Raw genomic sequence first — 19110 nt, 5'->3', positions numbered from 1 at the left:
TTTCAAGCATAGAGAGAACCATGTACTTCAAATGTAAGATACCAAATCAATCAGACTAGAACTCTAGCCACGGAAGAGGGCATGACATTTCAGACAGCATCAGTCTTTAAGCTGCATCCAATTTTCTGCCAGATTCAGGATTTAGAACAGATAGTTTTCTAATTTTTGTTGATTTAAAGTAGTCCAATATATGTATAAAGGGGGAGGAAATATGTAGTTTTATTTCTGCCAAATTTTCAGTAATGCAAAATCCACGTAAAACCAATTTAGCAATGTTAGGTCTTTAGCAGGTTCAGAACTTAGTCATTTGATTCCAAATGTTGAGATAGAGAGAGAGAGAGAGAGAGAGAGATGGCTTGGTGTTTTCCCTGTGGTCAGGGTGAAGGTCCTCTTGTGTGGGCAAGGGGCTTATGTGGTTTGAATTCACTACTGGTGCTAAAGGAGAGAGAACTCAGGATTTACTACCTGCTTGCCCAGATGTGGGGCATAAGTGGAAGAGGAGAGGTGAAGCCTAGAAACTGTCAACAGTCAAACATGAAGAAAAGGTAACAACATTCCTCTTTATATCAACAATTATAAAAATGAAGGGTGGGTGGATAGTGATACAGGATCATCGTGGAAAGACATATATTAAAACAATTGATTCTTTAAATATGACCTGAGCCATATTGCCTTGAACAATGAAGATAGTGTTCCTATGCAAAGAAATGATTTTTATAACGAAATGCTTGAAATATTAGAACTTATTGATCTATATATGAATGCAAACTAGTTTAGGAAAACCAAGAGAAACATCTACAGCTTTTCACGTTGCCATATGTAATGAAGGCCCAGCCTTACCTGAGCACAGTTTACTTCTCTAGCATCCATGTCACACAATCTGTTCTCATGCTGCATAACACTGAGATTCTGCCCATTTCCTAAACAAGCCAAGACCTTATTAAAAAAAAAAACAAAAAACAACAAAAAAACTTTCCACTTTGTGTACCTCGATTGCCCTTCCCTTCATTTTCTGTCTAGCAAATTTCCTTTATTGAATTACTGCCAAATCCTTCCAAGTGGTGAGTCCCACTATCCCCTTTGTTTCCTTAATACAGATTTTCTCCCCAACAGATCTCTCTGTAATTTGTGTTTTTCTATTTACCTCAGTATATGAAGAAATGGGCCTAAAAGCTTAAATCTTTGTGTGGATAGCACTAAGTGTAGTGCCAAGTAGACAGTGGGTGCTCCATATATGTTATGGTATTATGTATTATTAATAAATAATACTATTAATAAAGCTGTTTCTTCTGATCTGAAATGGACACATTTTTCTTAATGTGAGTCATTCTCATTGGTTCTTACCATCATGCTAATCCTTGGTCTAGAACCTTCTCTACAGAATATAAGAATGTTTGCAGGGGGGGACGGGAAAGGAGTCCAAGAAAAACTCATTCCCCACCATTCACTTGGTTATAGTTTCTTTTCACTTTCTCACAGGAGAAGTGTTAAAGAACTGGCATAATTATTTTAGATAATATTAGATTATACTATGCGAAGTTTTCTATGAGTCCTGCCTGTCCTAACCTTCCATCCTAACATTTGTGCCTCTTGGCTCCACAATGTCAGAGAGAAACAAAAAGCAAGGGAGTGCCTTCAGTTTCTCCTGCTGCTGACCTGGTTGTCAAAACTGAGAGCAAGGCACAATGCCAAAATACATACCCATTTTCAAATCCATGATCCGATTTTTCTAGGGTCAGGCAAACAGGTGGGGCACTGAGGTAGAATCCCAACTCCCTTATACACATGTGTCCCCTTCTGGGGTTGAGGATGAACAACCAATTTCTTTATTTACCACATTGAAACACTTGACTTCTAGTGTAAAATAAGGAGATAATTTTGGTTTGCCGTTAAAGAACATTTTCCTGGGAAAAGCTCTGTTCTTAAAATCTGAGAGGAAAAATCTGCAACCAAACATTTTGCACTGAAGCCTGCTTTGGAAGAAGAGGTAGAAGTAGAAAAGCTACCAAACGACACAGCCATTAACACTGTTACTATCACCCCATTTCTTGATGCAACACAGCAATTTGTGATTTTCAAAGTACTTTTCACTTACATTTGATGCCCAAGATAAATCTCCCTGTAATAAAGGTGATGACTATTCTTGTGGGAAGACCTAACACAGGCTGCTGTTACATTCTGTGGCTAATGCCTTAGCTATTGTTTGTTGAAACCCGTTCCTTAAAATTAATGCATAGAGGATGCTGATAGTTGGAAACCTGCTTGTTCTTGAAAAACAAAACAAAACAAAGAAAACAAAGCAAAGACAAAACAAACACACAGAAGCAGCCCTTTAAGAAGCTGAGCAGACACTTCCTGTCAAATAATGAACAACATTGTAAGACGGATTTATTCATACTACAGCTGTGATTTGATAACCAATTTTGTTTGGAATTTATTTGTGAAATGTCACACAATCCAAGATGTTTTAATTATGTTACATTTAATCCAACACTGCTGATTATAAAATGAGTGATCAAGAGTTAAATCAACTACAGTCTAGAAAAGATGTAGAAAGAAAGATTGCTATAGTGCAAGCACATCAAACCTGCTATGTTTGACTGGTGATTTGTTTATACTTAAACGGAATTTCCCCTGGCTTAAAAAATATATATACTCATTTTTGAAACATGACTGTAGTTTCAGGTTAACACACAGTTCTTTATAGTAGAAACTTTACAATCATCACCATGAAGACTATATTTTCAGGTAATATTCACAAATCCCTAAGGAATGAACTTCCAGGCATGTATTTTGTAGCGTTAAATTATGCATATTTCTACCACCACTTTCCTGCTGTTTAGATATGGTATTAATGGTACGTTTGAAGATGGCATGGCACATATTACAATCTTTTGTTTAGCAGATTTATTAGAAAGTGTTTTAGCCTTTGTGATTTAAAGACACATTTTCATTTTTGCTTGATTATACAAGATTGCTTTACACAGAATAGTAAGTTTACTTTCCATCTAAGTTATTCAAAAATAGGTTGTATATTACATATGCTTTTAGAATAACTCTAATTCACCACTAATAGCAGATAGAGACCGAATATAAACTAAAGGGTAGGAAATTCCACATAAGATCAAATGTCTTGAAAAGCTCCACATAATTACTGAGCCAAAGAAATATCAACAGAACTGACTTTATAATAGCATTTTAGAAATTTCTATCTTTTTCCAAGTAGAAAATCCTAACAGAATATAGGTTTTGCTTGTCAGATGTCTAAAAATATATTTCAAATATTAATTATAGCCAACTCTGCTGTTTCTCTATTCCCATTCCAAAATAAAACAAGGAAAAACAAAATGTGAGAATGAAAAACACTTTATTTCTCTACACAATCCAAAATGTTATTGATATATTAAGTTTAATGTGTATTTAATTATCCTTACAAAAATACCAACAAAACACACTATTTATCATAAAATCAAGGAAGTACTCAACAATGCAAGACAATGGCAGGTTATAGCAAAAACAAAATGTAATTTAAAAAATTTAAAAATGTGGTATCATATTAGAACTGATAGGGATGGCTGGGCGCAGTGGCTCACGCCTGTAATCCCAGCCCTTTGGGAGGCAGTGGCTGGATCACGAGGTCAGGAGTTTGAGACCAGTCTGGCCAACATGGTGAAACCCAGTCTCTAATAAAAATACAAAAATTAGCCAGGCATGGTGGTGTGCGGCTGTAATCTCAGCTACTCAGGAGGCTGAGGCAGGAGAATCACATGAACCTGGAAGGTGGAGGCTGCAGTGAGCGGAGATCATGCCACTGCACTGCACTCCAGCTGGGTGACAGAGGGAGACTCAGTCTCAAAAAAAAAAAAAAAAAAAAAAAAAACCCTCATAGGGATAAGGTCAACAGTGGAAAATCACATAAAAATAAGCAGCTTTAAAATTCTGGACAATAACCAGCTTTAATACAAGTCACAAGATGTAACAAATTTATCAGCAGGTATCTAATATGTATTATTAATCAAATAACCAGGCAACCAGTAACTAGTGCTATTTTGGAAACTAGACTTGTACATGTGTATTTCTAAATGTGGAAACCTAGAAAATGTCTGCTAACGTAATAATTCTTGAAAATGTGATTAATTCTGAAAATTACTAAAAACCAATTCAGGCTAAGTCGTTCCTCACTGAATACGGATAAAATAACTTCAAAATCCATAGCCACTGGTTGCCACGCAACCTGCTGTAGCATTATGGCAGAATAAGCTGGGCTTGAATTTTCTAGGCCCTCTTGCTTTGCCAACTTGATGTTTTGATACTCTAATGCGTCTCAGCTAACTTCCATTAAGTAGTGTTTTGTGGGGTAGTATTCCAAGGTTAAAATGATTAAATAACTTTTATGGTTGATCAAATATAAGCCCTTATTATACACAGTAGGCAAAATCATACATTTTAATTACTTTGTTATCAAAGATCTAAGTATTTACATTTCATTTTTCAATAATAATTTTGAGTTTAGTAGACCTTTCAAAAATACCTAAAATACTGCTCTTTAAAAATATTTATCATAAACAATAATGAAATTAGTCTAAGACAACAATAAATAATATTCATTGAATGTTGAGTGTTCAACATTTTTATTTTATGACTTTGTGTAGCTAGTTTAGATTAATTTTTTTCAATGTAATCAAATTAATTATTTGAGAGTTTGCATTATACTTCTCACTTTGCAACCATGCACAAAATAAAGAAAACTGATCAATATTTGATCACAGTTACAGCGCATTAATTCAAAGTTAATTTTCAGTGGAATCATTGCCGTTATTCACTTTTGAGAGGTGTTAAATGAGTATCAGGAAAAATACCCAATCTTTATAAAAAGAAAAACATTTTAAAATAGAGGCTTAACAAAAGAACTATATCATTAAGAAAAAGAAATTCCTTTCAAAACAATACTCCAAACTATATGTTTAGAAAAATACCAATGTGGCTTCATCTTATACCTTTGAGTTTGTACAAATATGAATTATTCTCATATAAAGAGAGAATCAGAGTGACCAAAATCTCTTTAATAACATCATCTCTCTTGGAAATCCACTTATTATCAAAATGGAAAGCAATTTAAAATCTAGCCATTAACCTCTAGCACTTATGTAAAAACAGATTTATTAGAATAGGAGAGAAATACCATTTTAGTAATTTACACTATAAATATTTCAAAATAAAAATATTACCCTCCATTTATTACAAAGGAAAGTGAATATGTCAAAATTCACTCACATTTAATTTTAATGGCAAGATGTTCAGATAATTACACCTTATAGAGAGACCAAAATTTGCAATTAAGTTCAAATAGATTTAATATTGCTTAAGTCTGACATTAGGTAAATTAAACTGCAGATCTTTTTAAAATAACTTATGTGCTCATTTTTACTTGCATAATTCTAAAATTCATTGGCTTAGGTTAATGTATTAAAATAGCATCTTGCCAACCTTTTCCAGGCCCTCAAAAGAATATAGCAAGGAGAGAAGAAAATGACACTGATTTTGATTGTATGGGAATTGGAAATGGAAATGTTCTAGATGAAAAGATATTATAAGTCAAAATATCAGTATGCAGGTAATCTAAACAACATTGAAATTGAAGCTGTGTAACCTTGTTGCAATCATAGAGCCATATAATTTTTATTATTTTAACTATATAACCAATGTTTATTGTCAGGGAACTGTCTAATGTATATTTTTATATCTCTGTTCCTCAAAAGTCTTTTTGTTTTAATTTCTGTATAATCCATGAACTTTGTTCGTCTAAAAGCTATAAAATGCTAAATCAAGTTTTTCCAATTTGGGACTATTTCTACTAAAATAAAAATGTCCCAAATTAACAGTTAAACTAGGCATCAAAAAATTCAAATTAATATATTCCTTTCTGTATTGATTAAAGCACAGACTTTGCTAAAAAGTATACGAGAACATTTTTATTATTTTTAATAACAAATGATACATGAATTTAAGAAAGTGAAAAGCGGTTTCTTTGCTATAAATTATCTGGGAGCTTTGAATATGTTTATATGCATTTTGCAGTACCCAGTGACTTGCCCAGTGTGTTCACCATGGATGATACCCCTTCTCTCTCCACCTCTGTCACCTTCCCTAGTGTCTCTTCCACTTTGCAAGCCCTGGTCTGGAATCCAAGAAATGTAGAAATTGAGAACAGATTACCTAGTGAAAGTTGGAAAGTATATCCTGGCTCATGATTAAGGGAAAGGTAGAACTAGTATTCAAAGGTAATTAGCACTGATTTCAATTCAAGCCACATCAACAATTTCTACTGAGTACACACCATTTGCATAGAGCTAAATTAGGCATTGTGAAAGACATGAGAGAAATACAAGGGAAAATACATAGATTTTAGGAACATATTACAATATATCAAAACATGTGATTCAGAGATCTGAAAATGAATTTAAGGGCCAGCTAACCCTTCTTCTCCTTATTTGAAGATAAAATACAAACTCACAACTATCAGAGACTATGATAAGACCTTCTTCAACTCAGTTTTTTTATATGGCTCTCAGAATATAAGGGACATGGCAGAAGAACAGCAGTTAACACCAGCAGGGAGTCTGAAATCACTTTAGCCATTCATATTTAGCTATGTTAAAAATACAGTCTGGCCTCCTCCTTTGAAGAAATGCCACTATCATGGAAAAAGACAATTTTTAAAATTGTAAACTAAGGATATAAATTTTAAGAAAAATATATCTAATTTTTTCACGTGCATACTTTAGGATTCTGTGAAAATTTCATTATATAGCAGGAAATACAGTTATACCAGAGTAAATATAAAGCTAAAGAGGGCTTGAAGTGAAAGTTTAAAGGATATATCATCAAACTTTAAATAGGCCTTTCTCTGGCCTGGCTAAATTACTACACTTCTTGATGCTGTTTGCTCCTCATAGCAATTGAAAGCATATGTAATTTAACAGCAGTCCTCAATCCTTTAATAAGCTGTCTTTAAAATACCTTACATGGATTACCTATCTGTAAATCTGCTTCCCATGCAGAATGTGACAGCATTATGGAAATTGTTAGTTCAGTAAAGATGGCATATACCAAAGGCAACTACATCTGCACCGTGTAAGATTGTACCAAACATTGGAAGTAATCTTTCAGCATTTATAATACTGCAAAATGCATAATTAAGATTAAGGGCTCATTCTAACCTTCATTATGGTCTGTGTATTTCAAATTTGGGAGGTAGGTAAGACAGAAGTGGAACTATAAAGTATCACAGTAAGATTGTATCTTTTAAATTATATGAAGTTGGTTCTATCTCATAGACTCGGATTTTCCACATTTGTCAGATTAGCAGATAATCATGTGTTCACAGAAAATTGGGTAGAGAATTTAAGATTTAAAAGTTGAAAATCTGAATATATATTTGGCTTCTTTTATTCTAATTTTGAATTATAAGACTTTCATAATCAAATACATATCAAGTTCATCAGAGGTCACTGATACCCCAATTTATTTATCTGATTTATATTTATAGATTATCAGTTTCAAACAGATTCAGGTGAGCTAGATCACTAAGTAGAACAACAAACTTGTAAAAAAATTAACAGTATGCAAGTCTGCTTCAAAATTACATGCAGAAACTGCCAGAAATAATGCTATTATTTATAGTTTATCAGTACAGCAAAACAAAATTTAAAGAAATATAATTTAAAGTTGTCTTTCCAAGTTTTCCCAAGTTAGAGTAGAATAAAAACATTTCATATTTGTGTTTTCTGATAATAAAAGGAACTCTTAAAAAAGGGAGGCAGCTATGCGAATGCTATTGTTTCTTTACGCATATCCTCGGTGAAAAAATATTATCTTGTAAATAATTAGCTCTCTAATTTTTAATAACTTTGGCAGCAAATAAAGTGGAAGGAAGTGAGCCTATACACGAGTGCTCAGAAATAAAGCTCTCTTCTGGTCATAATCCTCAGTTTCAAAGTTAACACAAATGAAAATTCTTAAATTTTATGCTACATACCAATGTTGAATGAGAGTCACACTTTATTACGCAGGTGACAGAGGAAAGGGATTAAGAGGGAAGGATGTCCACGATCAAATAAGGGTAAGTGAAGGATTCTTAAAAGACTTACTCGATTTGGTAGGCAATTTCTCCGCCTCACTGCCCAGGATATGACCTTAGCTAGACCTATTCCTACAGTGACCCCATTGAGAACACCAGGATGGTGCATGGCAGGGCCCAAAGGGGTAGACCTGGTGAATCCCTAATCTTCTCACCGTGTTCAGCAGAGACTCTCAAAATAACATAGATCCATGTGTGCCTACTGTTACGTTCACAACAGGGATGCTATGTTAATATTGCACTGTTAGAGATGAGCCCTAATTACTGACAAGATTTATAGTTATAGAAAGAAAGTGGGAAAAATATAATCTAGGCCTCTCCATTAAAGATGAAAAGTAAGACAAAGATTCTGCAGAGAGCAAGAAAATCACATTTTGAGGTTATTGCTTTGTTTTCATTTCCATCTACTTTACAAAAGCACTCTTTTTTCTCATTTCTAAAGTGGGATCATCTACACTTAGAAAAGAGAAGAAAAAATGAAAAATTAACTAACTCCAATGTAGAGATGACTTAAATATGTAAAAATATATGCTATATATTTCTATAATAGTACATTTACCTATTTTCTGCTCATAATATTTTAACTCTCTAATGTCTCCAACCTGCAAAAATATCTTAAGCACCTTTCTTTCCTTTGGTTTTGAGTGATTCCCAGCATGCATGAGTCATTCTGATTTCATCAAATGTGTTTGGTGACTGCACTTAACAAAACACTGAAATGTGAAAACAGAAATCCAACTCTAATAATCATCCAGATGTAACCCAAATCTAAACATCAACTTCAGAGCTAGGCCACTACAAGTGCTTTCCTGAAACTGAGTATTTAATTAGTTGATCTCCATCAGTTAAACAAAAAGAAGCATGAGCTAAGTTTACAAAACAATTTCAGGTACAGCAAAAAAAAAAAAAAAAAAAAAAAAATACAAACCATTCTTGCCTGACTTAAATATTTTGTAGTAATATAGACAGGGCTTTAATCTGCGAAGAGACTGCTGTAAATACACTTTTCTTTCCTTCTTCAAGGTTATCGTCCATGATTACGTATTTTCTCAGGAGATAGAGTAATGTGATCTAATATATTACAGGGAATTGCATGTGGAAGGATTAACAGGAATCTTTATTTCTTAAAAATATTATCATATTATGTCTCTTAATGGCTGAATTATATTACATTTATAAAATATGGCAATATGGCTAATGATTCAATGCTGATCCTATGTAGACAGATAGATCTGGATTCAAATTCTGATTCTACTGAGGATGGTTCCTCATTAGTTAAGTGGGGATAAAAATAGTACTTGTTTTAGAGGGTTATCTTAAAAAGTAAATGAGACATTATGTGAGTCATATGGATTGTCCTGGCTCAGAGTCAATTCTCAATAACAGTCATTATTGTTAATATGGTAGAATACCACTGATAAAGATGTATGTTTGAAATTTGTTCTTAATGTAAAGAAATAGGAAAATATCTTAATAATAATTGAAATTTCTTAAAATTATAATTTTATATTAGATGACCTACTTGGAGGGAAGTCCAACTTCCTCAATGAAAATTGAATCGTATCACTTAGTAAAATTAATGTACTTAATTCATTTAATTAAAAGGAAAGGAGGACCTAAAGACATTGAGTAATTTAAACCATTTGCTCAGAAATATCCAATTCATCAAATAAACAAGAACGGATTGTTCATCAACTGCCAGGCACTGTGATAATCACTTTACATGAATATCTTATTTAGTTTTTAGACAATATTCATAAAGAGTTTCTAACACAGTTTTCATATTACAGATTGGAGACCTGAGTCTCTGAGAAGTAAAGTAAATTGCTTGCTATTTTTATGGTAGAATGATTCAAGAAAAATTAGCCATATTTATTAGGAAGTAGAGACTTTTCTTTAAAAAAATCATAATTGTGATTTTTTTATTCATGCATTTCTTAAACTCCAAGAAAACAGAAAACTCTATTTGAGTCACTGAAGCAAATAATGAAACTTAAAAAAATTTGGATAGGCTGGGCACGGTGGCTCAGGCCTGTAATCCCAGCACTTTGGGAGGCCGTGGGGGGCAGATCACAAGGTCAGGAGATCGAGACCATCCTGGCTAACACAGCAAAATCCCATCGCTACTAAAAATGCAAAAAAGTTAGCTGGGCGTGGTGGCAGGTGCCTGTAGTCCTACCTATTCGGGAAACAGAGGCAGAAGAATGGTGTGAACCCGAGAGGCAGAGCTTGCAGTGAGCTGAGATCGCACCACTGCACGCCAGTCTGGGCAACAGAGTGAGACTCCAACTCAAAAAAAAAAAAAAAAAAAGAAAAGAAAAGAAAAGAAAAAAATTTGGATAATATATTGTATATTTTAAAATAGCTAGACAATAATATTTGAAATATTCTCAACACAAATAATAAGATGTTTGAAGTAATGGATATCTTAAATACACTGATTTGATCATTACCCATTGCATGCCTATAGAGAGATATCACATGTACCCCATAAATATGTACAAATATTAGGTATTAATAAAAATAACTAAAATTTTAAAAATTGGATAATACATCATTTAAAAGATAAATTTTAGTCAGATTTAGTAGCAAGAAGCACATGTTATAGCTGTCCATATAGAAAATATATGGCCTATTATTGGAATTCAAATAAAATTTAAAATGGATAATAAAATTCGATTTATGATGAGCACATATAGTATATTCTTGATTTTGAAATATTTTATCTGGGTATGTGAATCTTCTTGTCTCAGTGTGCTTGGCTATGCTTTCCTAAGTATATTTTCCTAAATGTTGGGCATGCAGTGTAGTAGAGCAAAGAAACAACAACAAATAAATGGCTGAGACCTCAGCATTAACAACTTCATCTGCTCCTCTTTCTCTGTCTTCTTCAAAATGTAACTTAGGATGCAGCTGCTTGTCAGAAGTCCCAACACTCTTGGATGCAGTCATCAAAAATAAAAACTCACAGCATCACTTGCAGAATATGCAGGAAAATGAAATTTACTACAGGCATTTAGTCATAAATGTCCCTTAGTACATGGTAAGCATCACAGAGTTGCCGACAAGCTGCGGAATAGCCTGCACCAATGCACGTACACTTGACCTTCTCTACACAAGGTTATTTTTGTGAGGGCAAAGCCATTACTCATGCGGCTTTGCTGTTACTCCATTAACTTATTTGCTCATCCAAGAATCACTGGTTCTCTCCATGGAGGACTGGATCAGTATTCTCTTTATGTGACAATTTTATGATGGAAAAACAGAGTCCATAAAATAAAGCTTCTTCTCTAATATCTCCACACTTGTGTTTCTATTCCAACTCAACAGAAGGGCACCATGCGACCATAGCTTAGGCTCTTCTCATGTCATCCTCTGCCCATTTCAGTAGTTGCCCACCTATCACCTCTGTCTGCATTCTACTTTCCAGCCAATCCTGCATACTCCCATACTTTCTCTGGAAACATCATTTAAAAAATGTCATTGCTCTGTGCAGAAAGAATTTCTAGCTTTCTATGGTCTACTCATCAATGAAAAAAATCTTTAACCTAGTATTCAAAGCCCTTCACACATACCTTGGAAGTAGCTTCCTAGTGCTCTTCTTTACTCTCCTACTCATAAACATTTTCCTCCATCCTGAACAATTTTCCATTTCTTGAATACAAGTGGTTTTGTCCTGTTTTTATGTGTTCGTTTACAACAAATTCCAAAATGAGCATGGTACCTATCTGGAGTTTGGTAGATCACATCCATATTTCTAAGGCAAATGCCAATTCCAACCCTTTGGCTTTGCACAGGCAGAAGTAATGTTTTCTTCATCCACATTCCAACAGATGTTCTGCATTCTTCATAAAGCACTTAATGCATGCTACATTGAATTACATACTTATGAATATCCCATTTGCAGGAATCTGATTATGTGATTCAATAATAAAATAATAATAATGCAACTGAATCTTCCATGCCAGTGGTCTTTAAAATTTTTATGTATTTGCACATCCATAAGCAAAATTTTGAGTTTGCACCCTCTACATATAGATATTTATGTTTAAATTATTTGCATAATCCACTATATGAACACATTGTAGTCATTATAACACACATACAAATGTGGACATTATAAAAAGAGAGATTAATAGGTGTTCTAACAATTTGTTTTCCTTGAAATACATGCACCCAACTTTTGAGACCATTCTGGACACTAGCAGTATACAAATTAAACAAATGCTTTTCAAGGACTTAATCACCTTATAAACCAGGTCCAAAGATAATGTAAAAAACTAAATAAATCACAACTCACTATGTTCATAGTAGATTCGTGATTCTGTTTCTTTGGAGTCCACAATGGACTCTAAAAGAGCATGACTTGTACAGAATCAATAGCTACTAAAAATGTTTTCAGATCAAAGAAGATTGTTAGCTTTTTGCCTAAAAGTTTTGCCTAAAGTCAATTTAGTTTATTACTTGAGTAGAATTACAATTTGTATTTTTATAGTTTTTAATAAGTAGAAACATGTTTGCCTGTCTTTCCTTGAAATTCACAAGAGTTGTATGAGATAAACTCTGTAGGACAGCATAGTTTTTCCGTCAATCACTCTAGACCTATCATGTGTCAGGAATTATTCTAGGTACTAATGAAACACCAGTGAGCAAGTAACTCAAATCACTACCCTCACAGGGTTCACACCTCCATGGGAAGAGATACACAATAAACAAGAAGAAACTAAACTAACATGACAATTCAGAGAGTATAAGTGTTAGAAAGGAAACAAAACATTATGATAAAAACAGAAAATTATTAGGTAACTGTGGGGAAGGAAGGTATAGTCAAAAATAGTGAGGGTGGTCAAAAAGTCTCTTTGGGAACAGGGCGCTTGAGCCAACCTTGAATGAAGAGTCAGAAACAACTATGTGAATAGCAGAATGAGAGAGTACAAAATAATTAAGGAAACAGGAATAAGCTTTACATGTCTGAGGAATTAAAAGAAGGCTACCATAGCTTGGGGGCTATTGAGTAGGAGAGGATAACAAGAATTTCAATCAGGAGCTCTAGAGTCAGACAGATTGGGGTCAAATGCCATCTCCTCTATCAACTCTGTGACTTTGGAAAAGTTACTCTTAGGCAAAAGATTAATAAAACTGTTCTTACCTTCTGCATGTGAAATTAACTTGAGCTTACTCTCTAGATAGTTTCCCTAGTAATCTGATAAAAGTTGGAATGTTAATGATATTATTAGGTAATAGTGCTTTTGGTAAAAATGACCACTGATTGGTAGATGGCAACGGAGGTTGGGGGGGTATAAACACATTATTCAATATGTGATGAGGAGGCCATACTTAGGGCTTTTCAGTTTGGCGGCTCATAAAAGACATACCCCTGGGGATTTGCGGTGTGAGTTATTATGAGAGATATTAGTTCCTGTGGGTCATGAGGCTTCTGAGTCAGGGCTACTCCCACGGGTGTCCAAGGTGAGTCTCATTTCATTGTACCTGAGCTGCCACCAAAGGAGAAGATATCTTCTGGGCAGCTAAATGGCTAGAGAACGAACTGGTGTCTAGACTCCTGCAAGGACTCCTACTCAACAGGAATCCCTGGTGCGGAAGCTTGTGGTCCCTGTCCGGTATCCTTCTCAATACACTGGCCCAGTGTAGCTTACGGTAGCTTTCTCAGTCTGAAGGTTTGGCCCCGATGGTCAATGCAAGCTAAATCTGTTTCCTCAATTGTTAAGTGAGAACAGTAACAGAACTGGCTTATTCTGAGAAGTAAAGAACATCATTTTAACATAGTGCTCTTGCGGAGCATCAGCATCAATCAAATGATTCTATAACTGTGAATTATTTTGTTATTAGTCTTATTATGCTTTTACATGTGAGAAAACTTCAGCTTAGAGAGATAACTGCCTTATTCAGGGTGAACCCTGGGCAACATCAAAGTGAAGACGGTAACCTCTCCCTGGCATCCTAATTGAGGTACATGTCACGTGCCATTCTTGCAACACTAGTTCAAGGCTATGTAAGTTCCTTAGGATATTCTATAATGTGCAGGATACAGAGATGGATAAAAGTTTAGAGGTTCTTCTGCCTCCTAATCTCAAATTGACCTAATGATGTCACTGGAAGAGTAAATATAAGGAAGATCAAGAAGCTAATGGGATAAATCATCTGTTTCACTTTTTCTCTGTTTCAGTCTGTATCCTCTAGATCATGGACAGCCTATTGATCCTTCTAACTCCGCAGCAAAGCCTCCAAGTTAAAAAGGAAAATAAGTCTCTCAACACCATCATTTATTCAGCTACACACGTCTTGAACTGCTGAAATATAAAAATGAAACCAAAGCTGTTTCCATCTAATCACTTTTTTAAAAAATGCCATGCAGAAGATGTTTATCACAATCACCATCATCATCATCATCATCACCACTGCTGTTGCCACTGCATCACCATCCAGCATGAACAATGCCAACTTAATCATGTCCCTGATTCAACAGTTTTCAACTTGTTTAGACATAAAATAATGACAGAGTGTGATTGTTTGCCAAAAAAAGTTTTTCTATAAGCATCTTAATAACCAAGTCATAATAACCCAGTTATTTCCATCAACCAAAAAATCTGAATAGCATTTGTTTTGTCTGGGTATCAGCAGAAATGCTTATGTGAATTTAGCATTTATTATAACTGATGAAGTCCTTTTAACTGGAGTGTATTGTAATAATATGTCTGCAAAACATAATATGTCTGTGAAAGATAATGAAATATTTTAGCATTTGCAATAAAAAGGTACTGAAGTCTCAGTTCCTTTTCAACTCTAACAATTATATCAACATCTATGTCTTATTCTTTTTAAAAAGTGTGATGTGTGACTTGATAGAATACATGTTAGGAAGTACAGGGCTAATTAACTTGGTTGAGGTGGTTAGAGAAGGCTTCCATAAGGAATTATATTGTGATTGAGATAGGAAGGAAGAGTAGAAAATGCTTAGGTCAGGAAGGGAGTGGAGGTGGATGATGAGAGAGAGGGAAGTACATAAGAGATGAACAGCATATGCAAAAGCTGTGGATATTACAAATTCTGACCAATATGAAGGATGGAAGAAAGGTCAGTGTAGAAGGTGAATAGTAGGTGGGGTAGAGCCACCATACAGGCAATTTATTTGAACACTGATGAGTAATTTATTCTGTATTGGTATGCTTCTCATATGCTCACATTAAAGCTACTATATTAACAGAATATTTCTGAGTGATTTATGCTTATTATGTACATAATAAACAATATTTGCTAAGTACATGATAGAGAATGAGAAGAGTCTCATGTATTCACAAAGATCTAGACTTATTGTCTGAGCCTTGAAAATAATGTCTATTCAAAAACATATGCCTTGAAAAATATGTGTGTATATATATGTAAATGCATAGAAGACTATATAATATCTTCCTTCTGATGTGTTCCAAAGGATTTCCTGTGCTATCAAATTTATTTTCAACAAAAAAACTATGAATAGTGTATAGATCAAATACATATAGAAAAGTTAAATGTCTTGCTCAACATTTTAAATTATTTTCACCCATTAAATATTTTATTTCTTCCACCCAAAAGTTTGCCTAAATTTTACATGTTTATATATTCCATAAATGAAGCAACTAGTGCCAAATAATTTTTGTTATTTTTTGTTTGAATAAAACCACCTATAATAATTTTCCTGATTTATTAAAACTACTCAATATTTTAAAGATTATATCATGTTTACATTTGCCTTTTATTTTTTACTATTTTCTTCATTATGATTTAAAAATGTCATAAGCAGCTTGTAAATTTGTTAGTAAAATCCTTTGATCCTCATTGTACAGATCATCAGAACTCCTGAGCAACTTATACTTAATTGGCCCAGTGTTATTTTACTGAATTTTCCCATTAGCCATATTTATAGGCTCTTCATAACTTAATTTTCTATAATTTTCATTATTTTAGTTAAAACATTTTAAAGTTGAGTAGTTCAACCATTTAAACCTTATTGATTTCATCTGCTTTTCAGGTTATTTATGAACCCACTTTCTTTCTAGTGTTTCTTTTTCACCTGATGTCATTGTAAGTGCCCCTTTGATGCCACTTACCCCTTTTAGCCAACATTAATTCACTCAACTTTATTTTCTTTTTTGCCCTTTCTAGCCCTCAGAGCTTAAAAATTTATATTCAATATACTATGTATTCTTCTTTTATTTCTTTCCCTTCTCCATTTTCATAATGTGTTCTTTTTATGTTCCTAATTCTTGATTGATCCTCCCATGCCACATCCTTTATGTGGCTAAGTTTTCTAATTGAACATGATGCTTACAAGCCTGTTATAATTTCCTTCAAGTTCAGGATCTAATTTTTTGATGCTCCTGTTTTACTGCTTGAGATTTTGATATCCATTTTTATATTTCATCTATTTGATTTATGTATTCTAAATAATTGCTTTAAAAGTCCAAATATTATGTCAGGTTTTGTTATCAGTCACACACATAATTGTACTGTGAAAGACTAGAACTGGGTTTATATATGTGTTGTTCTGGGTTTCTTATTTATACAGTTTACATCTTCTTCACAACTTTCTAGACAATTTTAATACAAAAAGTAATCTCTTAGCTTCTTGGCTTTTTCATTCTCTTTTAGTCCAATGTGATTTCTTTGAATAAATATATGGCAGTAGGTTTTATTAATACATTTCCCTGAGATGTCAAGATTCTCTTACAAATGTATAGTTTTGTGGTGAAACTCATTTTAAGCAGTCTAATAGTTCTCATAAGCTAACTGCTATAAAAAATGGACCCCAATATGTACAATGACTCAACAACAACAGTATATATTTCTTATGCATTGGGGAGGGGAACAGGGTGGCAGTGTGTGTGACCTTCCTCCATAAAGCCATTCAAGAACCTAGGCTGATGGAGACTGATGCCTCCAATATGTGGCTTCCACAGTCATGTTGAGCATCATCTCCATTTTAGCCAGACAAAGGGAAAAACAGCATGGAGAAGAATGTGACCTGCAGTTAGTAACTCTAACCACCATGTGCATTTCACTGGTAAAAACATTCACACACCACATTTACACGGGACACTGGGAAATTTGGTCTAGCTGTGTGCATAGGAGGAAGAGTGGAGCCTGGATTTTGGCAAGCAGCTAGCAGTTCTGCCACACAAAGTGAAGGAAATACTATATTTTCCAATACTGGCAGAGACTGTAAATAATAAATGTGAAATTGAAAAGAAATAATAAAAACTAAAAGGCATGTGATGTGATGAATTTTCTGTAGAAACACCTTAAAGCTAAGCCTTGTCTAGGATGACTGCCTATATGATTTTTTAAAATTTTCATGTCAATACCGTGTGCTAACTATGAATGTTAAAACTTTATAAAATAATAAAGTGGGAGTAGTTATTTGTCTAAAAAGCAGTTGTGCTATAGAGTACTATACATTGTACTATATAATGCAATTTGGGAGACCTAAGCATGTAAAAAGAAAAAAATTGAGGTAAGCCAAGAAATGTTCAGAAATAATTATATTTCCTACATATGTTTCAAACATGTGTTGTCAACTCGGAAGAAATGAACACTTATTTCTTATACCCTGATGCCCTCACATGAACTTAAACTGCTGGCCAGAGAAGAGCCATTAAGGAAATTTCACAACATGAAGCCTCCAAAAAAATGCTACTAGGGTTCAACACTAAAGTTTTGGAAGATGCAGCATTAGTCTCAGAGAAAATGGGAAGGAAATTACGATTTAAAAAAAAAATCAAGTAAATGTTACTTTGATAAGCAAAACGACTGTTAATTGTCTTGGCTGGCAGGCTGAACTAGGAACTGAAATGGATTTCAGCTTAATGTGTTTTCATAACAATGGAAAATGGACACATCTAATCTCTAATTACATTTGCCCCTACCTACTGTACAAGAATGTTGTTACGGCAAGTAAGATAAAATATGAGAAGTGCTTTGAGCTTCTTAGTACAGAACTATAGAAATTCAATAAAGTTTAAGGTGTTTATTAATATTACGATCATTAGGATAGTCTCAGTTTCTCTCAGTTGGGTTTCAGAAGAGCTTCCAATCAAAAGTGGATTTATTTTTACATTAATACTTAGAAAATTATATTTCACACAAAGCTTCCTGGAAGGATTACTTCCTCTGAAAATACTAGAATTCTCTGTATTATTTTAAGTACAATGAGTTCACTGAGTCTGAATTTTAGTTTGTCTATTTTTATATCGTATTGAGTCTTCGTGTCCCCAAAATGAAATATCCCTTTGATTTTTAACAGACACACTTCCAAAAATAAATCAAGTTCTTGGCAATCCTGTGAGGATAAAGGTATGCTTCTACATTTTACTTGAGTTACACTCTATATCAACTTCTCAAAAGTGAAATGCAAAAGTTGCAATCTGCTTTTTCCACTCGGATTCAAGACATATTAGAGAAGTTGCCAAAAGACTGACTAAACTAAAATAAACAAAGATACTAGGGCATTGCTGGGAAAAAAAAGTCAAATTTGTTCCTCATAAACTGTCATAAAAAATCACTTCTGTTTAAAAAAAAAAAACAATGCTTGCGTATCTTTTGAGTAGAAAATATTTTGACTGAAAATGCAATGTAGGTAAGCAGACTATAGATCTTTAATAAATGAGGATATTAAAACTTCAAAAAAAGTTTTATGAGGCAACTGATGGTCCCCTTGCTGGTTTTACTGTTCTGCATGGTATTTACCATCTGATACATTTTCCATTTACTTATTTGCTTAATGAACTGACTGTAGAATTCTATGCAATATGTTAGCCACTAATCACATGTGGGTAATTCAATTTAAATTAGTTAAAATTGAAAATTCAGTCCTTAATCTGATTGACCACACGTCAAATGCTCTACAGCTACATTCATCTAGTGGCTACTGTATTGGACAGTAAAAAAATAGAACATGTCCAGTGTCACAGAAA

General features: G+C 33.8%; 1 protein-coding gene and 1 long non-coding RNA gene across 7 annotated transcripts in view; one reads left to right on the top strand and one right to left on the bottom strand.

Moving 5' to 3' along the window:
• ZFPM2 (zinc finger protein, FOG family member 2) overlaps positions 1 to 19110 on the bottom strand; it is a 486429-nt gene that overhangs the window by 93960 nt on the left and 373359 nt on the right. The gene's annotated exons all lie outside the window — the stretch shown is intronic.
• LOC129047505 (uncharacterized) lies at positions 13386 to 14930 on the top strand. Its single transcript, XR_008509232.1, has 2 exons — positions 13386 to 13609; positions 14328 to 14930. It is a non-coding gene; the product is annotated as an uncharacterized LOC129047505 (long non-coding RNA).

This window comes from Pongo abelii, chromosome 7 (assembly GCF_028885655.2).
Source record: "Pongo abelii isolate AG06213 chromosome 7, NHGRI_mPonAbe1-v2.0_pri, whole genome shotgun sequence".
In the NCBI taxonomy this organism is placed as follows: domain Eukaryota; kingdom Metazoa; phylum Chordata; class Mammalia; order Primates; family Hominidae; genus Pongo; species Pongo abelii.
This window is presented reverse-complemented; position numbering and strand designations above follow the sequence as displayed.